This window comes from Physeter macrocephalus, chromosome 10 (assembly GCF_002837175.3).
Source record: "Physeter macrocephalus isolate SW-GA chromosome 10, ASM283717v5, whole genome shotgun sequence".
NCBI classification, from domain to species: Eukaryota; Metazoa; Chordata; class Mammalia; order Artiodactyla; family Physeteridae; genus Physeter; species Physeter macrocephalus.
In genome coordinates, this window is record NC_041223.1 from 40,893,667 (window position 1) to 40,909,598 (window position 15,932).

At 35.9% G+C, this 15,932-nt stretch overlaps 1 long non-coding RNA gene across 1 annotated transcript in view; it reads left to right on the top strand.

Moving 5' to 3' along the window:
• LOC112064630 (uncharacterized) overlaps window positions 1–15,575 on the top strand; it is a 56,023-nt gene extending 40,448 nt beyond the window's left edge. The window contains exon 3 of the long non-coding RNA XR_008618357.1: window positions 15,211–15,575. This is a non-coding gene — a long non-coding RNA (uncharacterized lncRNA). The remainder of the gene's footprint in view (window positions 1–15,210) is intronic.
• Window positions 15,576–15,932: the final 357 nt, after the last annotated feature.

The following is a 15,932-nucleotide window of genomic DNA, read 5'->3' on the forward strand; positions in this document are numbered from 1 at the left end:
AACTAGAAAAGGAAGAACAAAGAAAACCCAAAGCCAGTAGGAGGAAATAAATCAGAACGATCAGAGCAGAAATAAATGAAATAGAAACAAAGAAAACAAGAGCAAAGGAGAAGATATAACAATTATAAAAGTTTAAGCACCCAACATAGGACACCTCAATCATAAGGCCAATGCTAACAACCATGAAAGGAAAAATCAACAGTAATACAATAATAGTAGGGGACTTTAACACCCCACTTACACCAATGAACAGATCATCCAAGCAGAAAATAAATAAGGAAACACAAGCTTTAAATGACACAACAGACCAGATAGATTTAACTGATATTTATACAACATTCCACCCCAAAGTGGCAGAATATACTTTCTTCTCAAGTTCACATGGAGCATTCTCCAGGATATATCACATCTTGGGTCACAAATAAAGGCTTAGAAAATTTAAGATAATTGAAGTCATATGAAGCATCTTTTTAAACCACAACACCATGAAATTGCAAATCGATTACAGGAAAAAAACTGTAAAAAACACAAATACATGGAGACTTAACAGTGCACTACTAAATAACGAAGAGATCACTGAAGAAATCAAAGAAGAAATTTACAAATACATAGCAACAAATGACAATGAAAACACAACGACCGAAAACCTATGGGACACAGCAAAAGCAGTTCTAAGAGGGAACTTTATAACAATTCAATCTCACCTCAAGAAACAAGAAAAATCTCAAATAAACACTCTAACTCTACACTTAAAACAACTAGAAAAGGAAGAACAAAGAAAACCCAAAGCCAGTAGGAGGAAATAAATCAGAACGATCAGAGCAGAAATAAATGAAATAGAAACAAAGAAAACAAGAGCAAAGGTCAATAAAACTAAAAGCTGGTTCTTTGATAAGATAAACAAAATTGATAAACCCTTAGCCAGACTCATCAAGAAAAAAAAGGGAGAGGACGCAAATCAATAAAATTAGAAATGAGAAAAGAAAATCAAAACTGACACTGCAGAAATACAAAGGATTAGAAGAGACTACTACAAGCAACTATATACCAATAAAATGGACAATGATGAAGAAATGGACAAATTCTTGGAAAGGCACAATTTTCCAAGACTGAACCAGGAAAAATTAGAAAATATAAACAGACCTATCACAAGTAATGAAATTGAAACCATAATTGAAAGTCTTCCAACAAACAAAAGTCCAGGACCAGATGGCTTCACAGGTGAATTTTATCAAACATTTAGAGAAGAGCTAACACCAACCCTTCTCAAACTCTTCCAAAAAATTGCAGAGGGAGAAACACTCTCAAATTCATTCTACGAAGCCACGGTCACCCTGATACCAAAACCAGAAAAAGATATCACAAAAAAAGAAAATTGTAGACGAATATCACTGATGAACATAGATGCAAAAATCCTGAACGAAATACTAGCAAACAGAATCCAACAGCACATTAAAAGGATCATACACCATGATCAAGTGGAATTTCTCCCAGGGATGCAAGGATTCTTCAATATACACAAATCAATCAATGTGACACACCACATTAACAAATTAAGGAATAAAATCCTTATGATCATCTCAATAGATACAGAAAAAGCTTTTGAAAAAATTCAACACCCATTTATGATAAAAACTCTCCAGAAAGTGGGCATAGAGGGAACCTACCTCAACATAATAAAGGCCATATATGACAAACCCACAGCAAGCATCATACTCAATGATGAAAAACTGAAAGCATTTCCACTAAGATAAGGAACAAGGCAAGGATGTCCATTCTTGCCACTATTATTCAACAAAGTTTTGGAAGTCATAGCCACAGCAATCAGAGAAGAAAAAGAAATAAAAGGAATACAAATTGGAAAAGAAGAAGTAAAACTGTCACTGTTTGCCGATGACATGAAAATACATAGAAAATCCTAAAGATTCCACAAGAAAATTACTAGAACAAATCAATGAATTTGGTAAGGTTGTAGGATACAAAATTATTGCGCAGAAATCTCTGGAATTCCTATAAACCAATAATGGAAAATCAAAAAGAGAAATTAAGGAAACACTCCCATTTACCATTGCAACCAAAAGAATAAAACACTTAGGAATAAACCTGCCTAAGGAGGCAAAAGACTTGTACTCAGAAAACTATTAAACACTGATGAAAGAAATCAAACATGATGTAAATAGATGGAGAAATATATCATGTTCTTGGATTGCAAGATTCAATATTGTGAAAGTGACTATACTACCCAAAGCAATCTACAGATTTAATGCAATCCCTATCAAGCTACCAATGGCATTCTTCACAGAATTAGAACAAAAAAATCGTAAGAATTCATATGTAAACACAAAAGACCCCGAATAGCCAAAGCAATTTTCAGAAAGAAAAATGGAGTTGGAAGATTCAGGCTCACGACTTCAAAATATACCACAAAGCTACAGTAATCAAGACAGTATGGTACTGGCACAAAAACAGAAATATAGATCAATGGTACAGGATAGAATGCCCAGAGATAAACCCACACACATATGGGCACCTAATTTATGACAAAGGAGGCAAGAACATACAATGGAGAAAAGACAGCCTTTTCAATAAGTGGTGCTGGGAAAAGTGGACAGCTACATGTAAAAGAATGAAATTAGAACACTATCTAACACCATACACAAAAATAAACTCCAAATGATTTAAAGACTTAAATGTAAGACCAGACACTATAAAACTCTTAGAGGAAAATATAGGAATAACACTATTTGACATAAACCACAGCAAGATCCTTTTTTACCCACCACCTAGAGTAACAGAAATAAAAACAAAACAAAACAAAACAAATTGGACTTAATGAAACTTAAAAGCTTTTGCACAGCAAAGGAAACCATAAACAAGCCAAAAAGACAACCCTCAGAATGGGAGAAAATATTTGCAAATGAAACAAGAGACAAAGGATTAATCTCCAAAATACACAAACAGCCCATGGAACTCAATATCAAATAAACAAACAATCCAATTAAAAAATGGGTGGAAGACCTAAATAGACATTTCACCAAGAAAGACATACAGATGGCCAAGAGGCACATGAAAAGATGTTCAACATCACTAATTATTAGAGAAATGTAAATCAAAACTACAATGAGGTATCACCTCACACCGGTCAGAATGGCCATTATCAAAAAATCTGGAAACAATAAATGCTGGAAAGTGTGTGGTGAAAAGGGAACCCTCCTGCACTGTTGATGGGAATGTAAATTAATACAACCACTATAGAAAACAGTATGGAGGTTCCTTAAAAAACTATAAATAGAACTACCATATGACCCAGAAATCCCACTACTGGGCATATACCCTGAGAAAACCATATTTCAAAAAGAGAAATCTACCACAATGTTCATTGAAGCAGTATTTACAATAGCCAGGACATGGAACCAACCTAAATGTCCATCGACAGAGGAATGGATAAAGATGTGGCACATATATACGATGGAATATTATTCAGCCATCAAAAGGAACAAAATTGAGTTATTTAGTGAGGTGGATGGACCTAGAGCCTGTCATACAGAGTGAACTAAGTCAGAAAGAGAAAAACAAATATCGTATGCTAACACATATATATGGAATCTTAAAAAAGAGAAAAAGGTAGTGATGAACCTAATGAAGGGCAGGAATAAAGAGTTAGACATAGAGAATGGACTTGAGGACATGGGGTGGGAGGGGGAAGCTGGGGCGAAGTGAGAGTAGCGTCGACATATATACACTACTGAATTTAAAATAGTTGGCTGGTGGGAAACAGCAGTGTAGCACAGGGAGATCAGCTCTGTGCTTTGCATTGACCTAGAGGGATGGGATAGTGAGGATGGGAGGGAGGCTCAAGAGGGAGGGGATATGGGGACATGTGTATGTATATGGCTGATTTGCTTTGTTATGCAACAGAAACCAACACTGTATTGTGAAGCAGTCATACTCCAATAAAGATCTATTAAAAAAAAAAGGCTATTAGTTTTGCCTGGCTTGGCCAGAATTGGAGAGGGGATGTGTTAATTTCTTCTTTTCTGCAACCATTCACAGGTGGGCAGGGTCAGATTATCTGCCTGTGAGCTGAGCAAAGGCACTTTAGTTTAACATTCACGCAGAGAGGAAGGGTTCCCTGAGACAGGCCATTATGTATGATTATAATAACAAAAGCAACGAAAAGCAAAGGTTAAAGTCAAAGAAACAGATCCAACATGGAGTCAAAATTGGCTCTTCCTTGTTACAGTCTTCCATTAAAAAAAAAAAGCATTAAATAATGAATATAAAATAAAGTAATAAAAATGATTAGTTAAAACTTATGTGAACTATTGGTTCTCACAATTAAAAGACAAGGAATTACAAGCTTGAGTGAAAAAAAACTAGCTAAATATATTTCAAACAAAGTGGAGGGGGAAAGTTAAAAATAAAGAAACTGCCTGCAAAATTATAACAGGCAAATGAAAAAACAAAAGAAAGCAGATGTGGCAAAATTAAAACAAGACCAAATGAAAATTTTAGGCCAAAAGATTATAAACTGTGATAAAGCAAACAATGATAAATGATAAAAAATGATAAAGCAAACAAAAATGCATGCAGTAAATAATATTATTAGTGAAATTTAAGGAGCAAAATCTAGAAATAACAAGAATTTAATTTTTAAAGTTAAGAGTTATTTGACAGAACAAGATGGATATAGACTGTTTAAATAATATAAATAAAAAGTTTGCATCAATAAATTTATACCTAGAACCTTAGTCTCAACAGGGACTGTATATTCTTTTCTTACAGTATGCAAAATTGGTAAAAATTGATCACATACTTTGTCAAAAAAGAAGATAAAATATATTCTGAAAGTAGAGATTTTTATAGACCATGTTCTCTAATTATAATGGTAAAAAGCTTAGTTACCTTTAAATCAATGAAACTCACCAAAGTATCCATTTGATAAAAAGGAACTCAAATTACCAGTCATCAATTCATAGAAACAAAATACACTTCCTACCAACCCCATGGGGATCAGCTAAAGCTGCTCTAAGGGGATAAATTAAAGTTATGATATAATTTTTTTTAATTTTTAATTTAATTTTATTTTTATACAGCAGGTTCTTAGTAGTTATCTATTTTCTACATATTAGTGAATATATGTCAATCCCAATCTCCCAATTCATCCCACCACCACCACCCCGCCACTTTACCCCCTTGGTGTCCATACGTTTGTTCTCTACATCTCTATCTCTATTTCTGCCCTGAAAACCAGTTCATCTGTACCATTTTTCTAGGTTCCACATATATGCATTAATATATGTTATTTGTTTTTCTCTTTCTGACTTGCTTCACTCTGTATGACAGTCTCTAGATCCATCCACGTCTCAACAGCCATCCACGTCTCTACAAATGACCCAATTTCATTCCTTTTTATGGCTGAGTAATACTCCATTGTATATGTACCACATCTTCTTTACCCATTCCACTGTCGATGGGCATTTAGGTTGCTTCCATGACCTGGCTATTGTAAATAGTGCTGCAATGAACATTGGGATCCATGTGACTTTTTGAATTATGGTTTTCTCTGGGGATATGCCCAGCAGTGGGATTGCTGGGTCATATGGTAATTCTATTTTTAGTTTTTTAAGGAACCTCCATACTGTTCTCCATACTGGCTGTATCAATTTACATTCCCATCAACAGTGCAACTGGGTTCCCTTTTCTCCACATCCTTTCCAGCATTTGTTGTTTGTAGATTTTCTGATGATGCCCATTCTAACTGGTGTGAGGTGATACCTCATTGTAGTTGAGATTTGCATTTCTCTAATAATTAGTGATGTTGAGCAGCTTTTCATGTGCTTTTTGGCTATCTGTATGTCTTATTTGGAGAAATGTCTGTTTAGATTTTCTGCCCATTTTTGGATTGGGTTGTTTGTTATTTTAATATGGAGCTGCATGAAATATGTATATATTTTGGAGATTAATCCTTTGTCCGTTGATTCATTTGCAAATACTTTCTCCTATTCTGAGGGTTGTCTTTTCGTCCTGACTGTAGTTTCCTTTGCTTTGCAAAAGCTTTTAAGTTTCATTAGGTCCCATTTGTTTATTTTTGTTTTTATTCCCGTTACTCTAGTAGGTGGATCAAAAAAGATCTTGCTGTGATTTATGTCATTTATATCCTGCAACTTTACCAAATTCATTGATTAGCTCTAGTAGTTTTTTGGTGACATCTTAAGGATTCTCTATGTATAGTATCATGTTCTCTGCAAACAGTGACAGTTTTACCTCTTCTTTTCCAATTTTTATTCTTTTTATTTTTCTTCCCTGATTGGCGTGGCTAGGACTTCCAAAACTATGTTGTGAATAATAGTGGTGAGAGTGGGCAACCTTGTCTTGTTCCTGATCTTAGTGGAAATGGTTTCAGTTTTTCACCACTGAGAACGATGTTGGCTGTGGGTTTATCATATATGGCCTTTATTATGTTGAGGTAGTTTCCCTCTATGCCCACTTTCTGGAGAGTTTTATCATAAATGTGTGTTGAATTTTGTCAAAAGCTTTTTCTGCATCTATTGAGATGATCATATGGTTTTTATTCTTCAGTTTGTTAATATGGTGTATCACATTGATTGATTTGTGTATATTGAAGAATCCTTGCATCCCTGGGATAAATCCCACTTGATCATGGTGTATGATCCTTTTAATGTGTTTCTGTATTCTGTTTGCTAGTATTTTGTTGAGGAATTTTGCATCTGTATTCATCTGTGATATTGGTCCATAATATTCTTTTTTTGCAGTATCTCTTGTCTGGTTTTGGTATCAGGGTGATGGTGACCTTGTAGAATGAGTTTGGGAGTGTTCCTCCCTCTAGTATATTTTGGAAGAGTTTGAGAAGGATGGGTGTTAGCTCTTCTGTAAAGGTTTGATAGAATTCACCTGTGAAGCCATCTGGTCCTGGGTTTTTGTTTGTTAGAAAATTTTTAATCAGTTTCAATTTCATTACTTGTGATTGGTCTGTTCGTATTTTCTATTTCTTCCTGGTTCAGTCTTGGAAGGTTATGCCTTTCTAAGAATTTGTCCATTTCTTCCAGGTTGTCCATTTTATTGGCATAGAGTTGCTTGTACTTGTCTCTGATGATGCTGTGTATTTTTGTGGTGACTTGTCACTTCTCCTTTTTCATTTCTCAAAGGAATGAAAAAGAAGTTTTATTGATCTTTGCTATTTTAGTTTTATTGATCTTTGCTATTGTTTTCTTCGTTTCTATTTCATTTATTTCTGCTCTGATCTTTATGATTTCTCTCTTTCTACTAACTTTGGGTATTGTTTGTTCTTCTTTCTCTAGTTCCTTTAGGTGTAAGGTTAGGTTTTTTATTTGAGATTTTTCTCGTTTCTTGAGGTAGGATTTTATTGCTATAATCTTCCATCTTAGAACTGGTTTTGCTGCATCCCATAGGTTTTGGATCATCATGTTTTTGTTGGCATTTGTCTCTAGGTATTTTTTGATTTCCCTTTTGCTTTCTTCAGTGATCTCTTGGTTATTTAGTAATGTATTGTTTAGCCTCCATGTGTTTGTGTTTTTTATATTTTTTTCCCAGTAATTTATTTCTAGTCTCATAGCATTGTTGTTGGAAAAGATGCTTGATATAATTTCAATTGTCTTCAATATACCAAGGCTTGATTTGTGACCCAAGATGTGATCTATCATGGAGAATATTCCATGTGCACTTGAGAAGAAATTGTAATCTGCTGTTTTCAGATGGAGTGTCCTATAAATATCAATTAAATCTATCTCATGTATTGTGTCATTAAAGCTTGTGTTTCCTTATTAATTTTCTGTCTGGATGATCTGTCCATTGGTGTAGGTGAGGTGTTAAAGTCCCCCAGTATTATTGTGTTACCATCAATTTCCTCTTTTATAGCTGTTAGCCTTATGTACTGAGGTGTTCCTATGTTTGGTGTATATATATTTAAAATTGTTATATATTCTTCTTGGATTGATCCTTTGATCATTATGTAGTGTCCTTCCTTGTCTCTTGTAACGTTCTTTTTTTTTTTTTTTTTTTTTTTGTGTGGGGACCACTCTTCGTTGTGGTGCATGTGCTTCTCATTGTGGTGGCTTCTGGTGTTGGCACGAACCCATGTCCCCTGCATCGGCAGGCGGATTCTCAACCACTGCACCACCAGGGAAGCCCTCTTGTAACATTCTTTATTTTAAAGTCTATTTTATCTGATATGAATATTGCTACTCCAGCTTTCCTTTGATTTCCATTTGCGTGGAATATCTTTTTCCATCCCCTCACTTTACGTCTGTATGTGTCCTTAGGTCTGAAGTGGGTCTCTTTTAGACATCATATATATGGGTCTTGTTTTTGTATCCATTTAGCAAGCCTGTGTCTTTTGGTTGGAGCATTTAATCCATTCACATTTAAGGTAATTATCAATATGTATATTCCTATTACCATTTTTAAATTGTTATAGGTTTGTTTTTTAGGTCTTTTTCTTCTCTAGTGTTTCCCACTTAGAGAAGTTCCTTTAGCATTTGTTGTAGAGCTGGTTTGGTGGTGCTGAATTCACTTAGGTTTTGCTTCTCTGTAAACCTTTTGATTTCTCCGTTGAATCTCAATGAGATCCTTGCCGGGTAGAGTAATCTTGGTTGTCGTTTCTTCCCTTTCATCACTTTAAATATATCATGCCACTCCCTTCTGGCTTGTAGACTTTCCGCTCAGAAATCAGCTATTAACCTTATGGGAATTCCCTTGTATGTTATTTGTCGTTTTTCCCTTGTTGCTTTCAATAATTTTTCTTTGTCTTTAATTTTTGCCAATTTGATTACTATGTGTATAGGTGTGTTTGTCCTTGGGTTTATGCTGCCTGGTACTCTCTGTGCTTCCTGGACTTGGGTGGCTATTTCCTTTCCCATGTTAGGGAAGTTTTTGACTATAATCTCTTCAAATATTTTCTCTGGTCTTTTCTCTCTATCTTCTCCTTCTGGGACCCCTATAATGTGAATGTTGTTGCATTTAATGTTGTCCCAGAGGTCTCTTCAGCTGTCTTCATTTCTTTTCATTCCTTTTTCTTTATTGTGTTCTGCAGCAGTGAATTCCACCATTCTGTCTTCCAGGTCACTTATCCGTTTTTCTGCCTCATTTATTCTGCTATTGATTCATTGTGTTGTATTTTTCATTTCAGTTATTGTATTGTTCATCTGTTTTTTTTGTTGTTGTTCTTTAATTCTTCTAGGTCTCTGCTAAACATTTCTTGCATCTTCTTGATCTTTGCCTCCTTTCTTTTTCCAAGGTTCTGGAACATCTTTACTATCATTTTTCTGAATTCTTTTTCTGGAACATTGCCTATCTCCACTTCATTTAGTTGTTTTTCTGGGGTTTTATCATGTTCCTTCATCTGGTACATAGTCCTCTGCCTTTTCATTTTGTCTGTCTTTCTGTGAATGTGATTTTCCTTCCACAGGCTGCAGAATTGTAGTTCTTCCTGCTTTTGCTGTCTGCCCTCTGGTGGATGAGGCAATCTATGAGGCTTGTGCAAGCTTCCTGATGGGAGGGACTGATGGTAGGTAGAGCTGGGTGTTGCTCTGGTGGGCAGAGCTCAGTAAAACTTTAATCTGCTTGTCTACTGATGGGTGGGGCTGGGTTCCCTCCCTGTTGGTTGTTTGATCTAAGGCTACCCAGCCCTGGAGCTTACCTGGCTGTTTGGTGGGGCTAATGGCAGACTCTGGGAGGGCTAATGCCATGGAGCACTTCCCAGAATTTATGCTGCCAGTGACCTTGTCCTCATGGTGAGACACAGCCACCCCTCACCTCTGCAGGAGACCCTCCAACACTAGCAGGTAGGTCTGATTCAGTCTCCTATGGGGTCACTGCTCCTTCCCCTGGGTCCTGATGTGCACACTACTTTGTGTGTGCCCTTCAAGAGTGGAGTCTCTGTTTCCCTCAGTCCTGTTGAAGTCCTGCAATCAAATCCCTCAAGCCTTCAATGTCTGATTCTCTAGGAATTCCTCCTCCCATTGCCAGTCCCCCATGTTGGAAAGCCTGACGTTGGGCTCAGAACCTTCTCTCCAGTGTGGACTTCTGTGGTATAAGTGTTCTCTAGTTGTGAGTCACCCACTCAGCAATTATGGGATTTGATTTTATTGTGATTGCACTCCTCCTACCGTCTTATTGCAGCTTCTGCTTTGTCTCTGGATGTGGGGTATCTCTTTTCGTGAGTTCCAGTGTCTTCTTTTCGATTACTGTTCAGCAGTTAGTTGTGATTCTGGTGCTCTCGCAAGAGGGAGTGACAGCACATCCTTGTACTCTGCCATCTTGAACCAATCTCCTATGACATATTTTTATTCGTATTTTTTAAAAAAGAACAGGCATCTTAGTTTATGTTCTCCCCAAAGCAGAGCTTCCGACAAGGTCATAGTGGCAAAGCATTTATTTGGCAGAAAGTAGGAGTGTGGTAGCATGGAGACTGAGACAGGGCAAGAAGAATAGACTACAGATAATACGGTGTGTGATGATAGCTGCTGTTGTGAGTGATGGGACTCAGGTTCACCACAGTCTCCTAAAAGGCATGCAGAAAGCATCCTTCCCTCACCTACAATTCTCCATATGAGAAGAATAGTTTTATTTAAAACTCAAATGGAAGAATAAATAGGCAGGAGTAAACAATAAAGATATAAAAAAGAACAATGATGGAGAAATTGCTTTACTAGATATTAAACTTTGCTATAAAGCCACTTCAATCAAATCAGTAAGCTATTGGTATGAGAAGAAATAACTATTATATGTAATAGATAAAACATTCAGAAATAGATACAGGATATACAGAAAATTAACATTATAATAGTGGTATATCAATTAATTGTGTAAAGGATTATTTAATAAATGATGTTAACATAATGGGTTATATCCAACTAAAAAAAAAAAAAAAAAAGGACCTCCCCCTCGTCCCATATATAAAACTAAATTCAAGATTGATTAAAGGTCTACGGAGTTCCCTGGTGGTACAGTGGGTAAGACTCCATGCTCCCAATGCAGGGGGCCATGGTTTGACCCGTGATCAGTAACTAGATCTTGTATACATGCCTCAACTAAGAAGTCCACATGCTGCAATGAAGACCCAGCACAGTCCTAAATAAATAAATAAATAAATAAATAAATAAATAAACTTTTTTTTAAAAGTTTGATTAAAAGTCTAAATGTTAAAACAAAGACAATAAAAATATTAGACAAAATTATAGAAAAAAATTTATACCAAGTGGCCAGGAGGATCTTTCTAAGCATGATGCAAAGAAAGAGTAGATATATTTTTTTAACTCAAAATTAAAAACATGTTTTTCAGTAAATGATATCCCAAATAAGTTTATTTTTAAAATTTATTTATTATTATTATTTTTTAAATTTTGGCTGCACTGTGCAGCATGTGGGATCTTAGTTCCCGGACCAGGGATGGAACCTGTGACACCTGCAGTGGAAATGTGGAGTCCTAACCACTGGACCGTCAGGGAACTCCCCCAAATAAGTTTAAAACATAAAGTATGTTTGTGGGGGAAAATAGTAATAGTAGTAATCATAATAGCAACTAACATTTAACTAGCATTTGCCATGAACCAGGTCCTGTTCTAAGTGCTTTATATATATTAAATCATTTAATTCTCACAATATTGTTTTGCAGTAGCCATGTTATTAACCCCATGTTATATATGACATAGAGGGCTAACACTCCTAAATAAAAATATCTCCAAACTTGTTAAGAAAAAACACAGACAATCCAATAGAAAAAGAATGGGGGGTTTCCCTGGTGGCGCAGTGGTTAAGAATCTGCCTGCGGATGCAGGGGACATGGGTTTGATCCCTGGCCCAGGAAGATCCCACATGCCGCGGAGCAACTAAGCCCTTGTGCCACAACTACTGAGCCGGCGCTCTAGAGCCTGCAAGCCACAACTACTGAGCCCACGTACCACAACTACTGAAGTCCGCATGCCTAGAGGCCGTGCTCCGCAAGAAGAGAAGCCCCCACAATGAGAAGCCCGTGCACCGCAACGAAGAGTAGCCCCTGCTCACTGCAACCAGAGAAAAGCCCGCATGCAGCAACAAAGACCCAATGCAGCCAAAAATAAATTTAAAAAAAAAGAATGGGCACAGATGATGAATGGAAAAACCACTAAGAGGAAATCCAAATGATAAATATATGAAAAGATACTCAATCTCACTATTAGTCAAGGAAATGTAAATTAAAGCAAACAAGATGGCATTTTTCATTCGTCAAATTGGCAAAACTCTAAAAGAAAGACATCTAGCTTAGTGAGGGTATAATGAAAGGTTACTATCACACATTGTTAGTTGGAATGTTAATTCCCAACTTTTTGCAATGTAAAGTTAGAAAATTTATTTAAGTTAGCAGTACCTATACACCACAGAGAAACTACTCTATAGAAATAAAAGCATGAGTGTAGCAGAAATTATAGAGGATAAAAACTGAAAACAACCTGAATAGCATCCATAAAGTTATTGCTGAATAAACTCTAATATTCCCATACATGGACTTTTGTGGCATTATGTAGAGAGTTGACACTGTATATTTATGTGCGAGAATGCTCATGTGTGATGTGACGTGCAGTGATAAATTCAAACTCCAGAGTAATGTACATAATGTGATTCATTTAAAAAAGCCTATATTTGTGTTTTTATGACATGAAGAATGGTCTGAAGGGTACACACTTGACTGTTAGTAGTGCAGAATAGAGGAGCAGTGTGATAATTAATTTTACATATCTCTGTGTTAGTTCCCCAGTCACAATGAGTATGTGATTCTTTCATCATTAAAGAGTCACATATTATATTAAAAGTTGTTGTTAACACTTTATGTTATTTTGGTAAGAGCACTTAAATATATGTTAAAGCAGAGAAGGCTGCCAGCACTTAAAGAAGAGCCATAAATTTAAAAAGATACACACAGTGAGATTTGAACTTTTTACTAATAAACTTCTTTTTTCATTTTTTAAAATTGAAGTATAGTTGATGTACAATATTACATAAGTTACAGGTATGCAACATAGTGATTCACAATTTTTAAGTTATATTCCATTTATAGTTACTACAAAATACTGGTTATATTCCTTGCATTGTATAATACATCCTTGTAGCTTATTTATTTTATACATAACAGTTTGTACCTAAGAGGTAAGAATCCTCAACCCTTATCTTGCTCCTCCCCTCTTCCCTCTCCCCACCAGTAACCACTAGTTTGTTTTCTATATTTGTGAGTCTGTTTCTTTTTTGTTATATTCACTAGTTTGTTTTATTTTTTAGATTCCACATGTAAGTGATATCATACAGTATTTGTCTTTCTCTGTCTGACTTAGTTCACTGAGCATAATACACTCCAAGTCCATACATGTTGTTGCAGATGGCAAAATTTCATTCTTTTTTATGACTGAATAGTATTCCATTGTGTGTGTATACACACACACACACACACACACACACAATGTCTTCTTTATCCATTCTTCTGTTAATGGACACTTAGGTTGCTTCCATATCTTGGCAATTGTAAAAAATGTTGCTATGGACACTGGGGTGCATGTATCTTTCCAAATTAGTGTTTTCATTTTTTTTGAATATATATTCAGGAGTGGAATTGCTGGATTAATAAACTTTATTTTTTAGAAGAGTTTTAGAATTACAAAACGATTGCAAAGATAGTACAGAGAATTACCACATACTCTTCACCCAGTTTCCCATATTATTAACATCTTACATTAGTATGGTACATTTATTACAATTAATGAACCAATATTGATATATTACTATTAACAAAAATCTATATATATGTAAAGTCTTCATTGAGATTTTCTTTGTTTTTACCAAATATCCTTTTATTGTTCCAGGGTCTCATTCAGGATACCACATTATATTTAGTTGTCATATTTTCTTAAGCTCTTCTTGGCTGTGGCAGTTTCTCAGACTTGTTTTTGATGACCCTGACAGTTTTAAAGAGTATTGTTTAGGTATTTTTTAGAATGTCCCTCAATTATGGTTTTTCTGATATTTTTCTCACTATTAGATGGATATTGTGGGTTTTGAGAGGAAAACTACAGAGTTAAAGTGCTATTTTCATTGCCTCATATCAAGGGTACATACCATTAACATGACTTAAACTACTGATGTTGACCTTGATAACCTGGTTGAGCCAGTGTCTGTCAGGTTTCTCCACAGTAAAGTTACTCTTTTCTTTCTCTCTTTCCATACTGTAATTTTTGGAAGGATGTCACTATGAATAGCCCACACTTGAGTGGGAGTCATGCTCTCTCTCCTTGAGGGCAAAGTATCTACATAAATTATTTGGAATTCTTATGCATGAGAGATTTGTGTCTTCTCCCCCACTTATTTATTTGTTCAATCATTAATTTATGTTATTATGAACTCACAGACATTTATTTTTATTTTATACTGTGTTATAATCCAACACTATTTTATCGCTCAAATTGTGCCAGTTTTGGCCATTGGGATATCTTTTACTTGGCTTCTGTGTCCCTTTGACATACCCCCATCATTGCAGGTTTTTGTTTTATTTTGAGCACTTCCTTACTTTCTGATACTACTAGATAATCCAGTACATGTTGTCTATTGCCTAAGCCAGTCCTAGAATCAGCCATTTATCCAACGATCTCTTGTTCCTTTTACTGGAGAAGGATCTTAGAAACCAGATCTGAGTGCTAGTTGTGCTCTTTGCTTTTGAGGTGTTATGGCTTCCAGGCCCTCTCAGCTGATAGAGCAAGGAAATACCTATGTGTATACTGACCTGTGAATATATACCTATCTAATAAATATTTCTATATGTAACCATCTGTATCTATATTCAGCTAAACATGAGTTCATACTGATATCTCCAACTTTAATCCACTACCACATGGATCATTCTAGCCTCCCCTACTTATCTGTAAACTCTCACTCCAGCAGTGAGACACTGGTTCTCACCACTTACCATCTATTTACTTAATGTTTCAATTCCAACATAATGGATAGCAGTATTAAAATTGTTAACCTATACCACTGTGGAGAAAAAACTTTATCAACTAGAGTGAATTGCTTATGTACATTTTTTTTTTGCCTTTAGTTTTACAAACTCCACATATTTGCAAAGTTCTCAGGTCAGCACATTTTCCCCTCATCCTCTCTTATACTGTTCCTGCCCTTTGCCTGAAGTGGGATTCTTTAATTTTTCAGATGGTTTGGAGTCTCAGAGGTGGGAGTGAATGACAAACGACATGCTGAACACCTACAGTGGAGCTTCTACCAGCAGGACTGGGTTAATGTCAGAAGGCATGAAGGTGTTCCAAGCCCTTTTATTACTTTCCTCAGGGAAGAAACTGTGGGCCCGTGGTTAGACCCACTCATAATCCTCACACCTCATTTGGGGCACTAAGAGCAAGTTTCTCCTTACACTTCACAGAAACAGAAAAAACAAGACTGATACCTAAACCAAGCTGTTATAAGCTGAGGATTTACACACTGCAAGAAATTCTCTTTCCTAGCAGAGATAGCAGCCTATTTTCTAGGAAAGGGCCATAGATATTGATACTTCTCTGAGTAAGAACAGTAGATAAAAATCATCGTTCCTTAAGTTCACCTACATCCCATGTGGAGGAAAGAAATCATTACCTGGTGGTGGCAGATATTTCAAGTTCTGCAAATGAGATTTTTCTGAGGGTCTCCCGTAAGACATTCATCTCTTTGCACTAAAAAGATCACTCATACAGACACAAAAAGTTACAAAATATTTTCAGAGTCAACTACATAACTTTGTGGATGAACTCATCCACACAATGAAAAGTTCTTGGGTTTTAAATTCCACATTTAGGGAGTCCTTTGGAAAAACACAATAGGATGGTTTAGAAATCAGTCTAGTCTAGGTGATTCTGGGAACACCCTCTTAGAATGCTAGTAGT